Genomic DNA, 4,616 nt, shown 5'->3' with positions numbered 1-4,616 from the left:
GTAGAGAAGTGACTTAGTGTTGCTTTGCTTGGATACTTTAAGCCTGAGGAGGCCACTTTGCCAGTGGAAGTGCCTGAGGAAAAGGAAATAGCTCCCAGGTCATCAGGGTCAGGGTCCAATGGCAAAATGCAAGCTCTGACTCTTGAGGGTTAGAGTTTACTGTCCATTGTATGCTAGGATCCACCTGTCCCCTGTGGTTTGGGAAATGATCCCTACTGGTAATTAACATCCCCTCCCCAACAGATATTTACAGGAAAAACAACTAATATTGAGCAATGGAGGCTGGCCTAAATCCTAAAGGTTGTTTTTTTCTGTGCTTTTCTGAGAAGAGCCAAATGGTCAATAGAACTGTCCCCAGAGAACCCTAATCAATATGTCCTCCAAAGGAGGGATGATCCTGATCAGAAGGTGAGGGCAGGGCAGATGGAAGCTGGAGAGATGCTTCTTCAGAGGGCTCTGGGAGGACATAGGGAGTCTCAGGTTTCCCTGCTTACAGTTGCCTGTTATCTAGAGATGCATCATTTTAATTTGTTAATGAACAACCCTGAGCATCTTCTATGTGTTAGGAGAAGCTAGGAAAAGACTTCTGACCCAAACTCAAGTGTTGTATGGAAGGGGTGGGGGTGGGGAGGTCAAGGAAAGATTCTCGGAACAGGTAACTTCTAAGTTGAGTACTAAAGAACGAATGTTAGCTAGCACTTTCAGCAGTGCCTGGGTTTTGGTTTTCCCCAAAAGCAGACTCTCAAACAAGGAAATGAGGACAAGATGTTTGTTTGGGAGGTGATCCTGGGAAGGACCGTGGGGGTGGCGGGGATGGGGAAAGGAGTCAGGGAAAGCAAGGGAAGGCAGCTAACACTGTTTGTCTTCATCAGGTTTAGATGACACCATCCTGCTGAAGGCCTCTGGGAGGGTGTGGGGAACGTGCTTCAGAGTCATCCCACCTGTGGAAATGGAGGTGGGTTCCTATCCACCAACAGCCATCAGCCATCCCTGAGATTATTCTCCAAGGCGCTAATTTCCTGGAACTCAGATTTTGCCTTGTGGGTGGGCCTGAGCTCTGAGCACCGGAGCCTCACAGATTGGTGGTGTTGGAAGATGTCACATGAGCACATGCAGGAATGGCTACTTGCTGGCTCAGGACAGGTGGGCATCCCCTGGAGGGACTCAGGGGGTGCACATTCCCAGAGACAGTGGGCATAAGGGACTTAGATGACTAGCAACAACCAAGCTGGATGGCTTCCCCACTTGGAGAGCTGAGTGCCATCCTGCCGTTTTCCTGCTGCAGCTCTCAGAAGTCCCTGAGGAAAGCTCTGTAACTGATCTAAGAACTTAGCCCAGGATTTCTGCAGCACCTCCCATCAGTGCATTTGCCTCTGCCTTAGCGTTTGGATATTTATGTCAGATCCTTGGAAAAAGTAATGGGATTTTAGGAGCAACTGGCTTTTCTTCTAGAGCGAAACAGTACACCTGGCTTCAGATGAAGGGTTGGCATTCCTGCCAGCTAGCTGCTCCTGCTCCCTAGATTTTCATGGTAGAACTCTATATGCCAGTTGGCCTCCTGCCCTCCCACCTGCCTTTTGAATGAGTGGTAATCCACCCCAGGGCCTTTGCCTCCACTATCCTTTCTTCCATAATATCCTGTGCCAGATTATTCATTGATGGCTCCTGCTTCTCCGCCCATTGTAAAGGCCACCACAAAAATCTCTTGCCTGATTTTGGATTTATCTTCCCGTTGATAATCGCATCCTTTCATTTAATTTCCTTCCTCAGCTTGTAACATATGTAAAGATTTCCCTTTCTCTTGTAGTTTTCCTTTCTTTCCTTGCCTTTGTTCTGGAGCGCTCAGGGCTCCCTCCCTCCAGTAAGCTGTCAAGAGGAGACACATACTGGGCAGTGTTGATTGATGCCAGGTGAGCAATTCCCAGTGATTTTGTGTGCCTGTGTTTGTTTAGCAGGCTGAAGTTTCATTTAATCCTGAGGGAAGGTCCTGGATTCGGACTGGAGATTCACAGACCCAAAAAGGGACTGGAGCCTTGGTTTGCTTTTGGTAAGCACTAAAACCTTAGAGTCTTATTTAAACTGGTTGGGCCCACCCACCCAGCCTGTTCCTTTCTCCTCTTTTTCTTTTCCTTGTTATTTATTAAATTTTATTTCATTTATTTTTATAAATTTATTTTTTATTGGTGTTCAATTTGCCAACATATAGAATAACAACCAGTGCTCATCCCGTCGATTGTCCCCCTCAGTGCCCGTCACCCACTCACCCCCACCCCCCGCCCTCCTCCCCTTCCACCACCCCCAGTTCGTTTCCCTGAGTTAGGAGTCTTCCATGTTCTGTCTCCCTTTCTGATATTTCCCACTTATTTTTTCTCCTTTCCCCTTTATTCCCTAAACTTTATTTCATTTAAATTTAATTTGCCAACATATAGTATAACACCCAGTGCTCATCTCAACATGTGCCCTCCTCGGTGCCTGTCACACAGTCCCCCCATCCCCCCACCACCTCCCCTTCTGCAGCCCTTTGTTTCCCAGAATTAAGAGTCTCTCTTGGTTTGTCTTATTTCTAAATTGCTCCTTTCTCTTCTTAGAGATGTAGTCAAGCTCCCTTAGTGTCTGTTCACCTCTCACTGGCCCTGCCAGCAGCTCCTCCCCGCAGCTGCCTCCTGCCCACTGGAAAACAAGTACACCTGGCAGGTCCACCGTGAGCTTCTCCTCTCGCTTCCCACCCAGGGTGTCTTGCAAAGGGGCGGCATGGTCCCCTGCCCTGAAGATGATCAAATACCCCCCTCCCCCAGCCTTTGTTAGTAACTGAAATGCCCCATACCAGGTGACAGTGAACAGAGGGTACCTGGGTACAGACCTCACAGGAGGTTTCAAGAAAAATAGTCATGTCTGCTTCGTGGGCAACTATCTTGATTGCTAAAGGCAAAAATTTTTTTTTTTTGAGTTCGATATGCCAACATATAGCATAACATCCAGTGCTCATCCCATCAAGTGCCCCCAACTCAGTGCTGGTCACCCAGTCACCCCGTTCCCCCCACCCTCCTTTCCACTACCCCTTGTTCATTTCCCAGAGTTAGGAGTCTCTCATGGTCTGTTACCCTCTCTGATATTTCCCACTCATTTTCTCTCCTTTCCCCTTTATTCCTTTTCACTTTTTTTTTATATTCCCCAAATGAATGAGACCATATAATGTTTGTCCTTCTCCGATTGACTTACTTCACTCAGCATAATACCCTCCAGTTCCATCCACGTTGAAGCAAATGGTGGGTATTTGTCGTTTCTAATTGCTGAGTAATATTCCATTGTATACCTAGACCACATCTTATTTATCCATTCATCTTTCGATGGACACCGAGGCTCCTTCCACAGTTTGGCTATTGTGGACATTGCTGCTAGAAACATCGGGGTGCAGGTGTCCCGGCATTTCACTGCATCTGTATCTTTGGGGTAAATCCCCAGCAGTGCAATTGCTGGGTCGTAGGGCAGGTCTATTTTTAACTCTCTGAGGAACCTCCACACAGTTTTCCAGAGTGGCTGCACCAGTTCACATTCCCACCAACAGTGCAGGAGGGTTCCCCTTTCTCCGCATCCTCTCCAACACTTGTGGTTTCCTGCCTTGTTAATGTTCCCCATTCTCACTGGTGTGAGGTGGGATCTCATTGTGGTTTAGATTTGTATTTCCCTGATGGCAAGTGATGCAGAGCATTTTCTCATGTGCTTCTTGGCCATGTGTAGGTTTTCTTTGGTGAGATTTCTGTTCATGTCTTCTGCCCATTTCATGATTGGATTGTTTGTTTCTTTGCTGTTGAGTTTAATAAGTTCTTTATAGATCTTGGAAACTAGCCCTTTATCTGATACGTCATTTGCAAATATCTTCTCCCATTCTGTAGGTTGTCTTTGAGTTTTGTTGACTGTATCTTTTGCTGTGCAGAAGCTTCTTATCTTGATGAAGTCCCAATAATTCATTTTTGCTTTTGTTTCCCTTGTAAAGGCAACAATTAATTCAAGTTTTAGAAGTTATACACAGGCTGATGGACATGTCAGCAGGCCTCCAGCCCCTGACTTGGAAAGCCTGCCCTGTCACCTCTCGATGTAGTTTTGCTTCAAGTATAACTTACTGTTTAATTTTCTTTTTGATCAAGAAAAGTAATGTTCTCATAGAAAACTTCTTGTGCAGACAAAAATAGAATAAACCGAAGTCTCCCATAGATCTCCCGTTTAGAGGGAAACCACCACCTTAGAGTCATTGGCTCTAATCTCACATGGAAGCACTCTTAGGCATCCCTTGTTGTGAATTCCCATTTGATGGCTGTCTAAGGTGCAGAAATAATCATCAGTTTTGTGCATTTGCAGAACAAATTCCCCTAAGATGTGTTAAGGGTGAATGGTAAGTGAAGGAGGTTATAGAAGGAGAAGCTAGCTTCAGTGGTAAGGAAGAAGGGCCAGGTGAGGAAGCCTTCCGTATGTGAGAGGTTGAGGGGTGGGTGGACAGGACACACCAGAGCAGAGATGGGCCACTGGACTTCAGCCTTGTCCACTTGCTTGTGGGCGTTCTGTGACCATGGGTTCCATCAGGCTTCCATTAGCTCTGGGAGTGCAAGAGTGTATATTTG

Source organism: Vulpes vulpes, chromosome 14 (assembly GCF_048418805.1).
Source record: "Vulpes vulpes isolate BD-2025 chromosome 14, VulVul3, whole genome shotgun sequence".
Classification (NCBI taxonomy): domain Eukaryota; kingdom Metazoa; phylum Chordata; class Mammalia; order Carnivora; family Canidae; genus Vulpes; species Vulpes vulpes.
Note: the sequence above shows the minus strand (reverse complement) of the source record.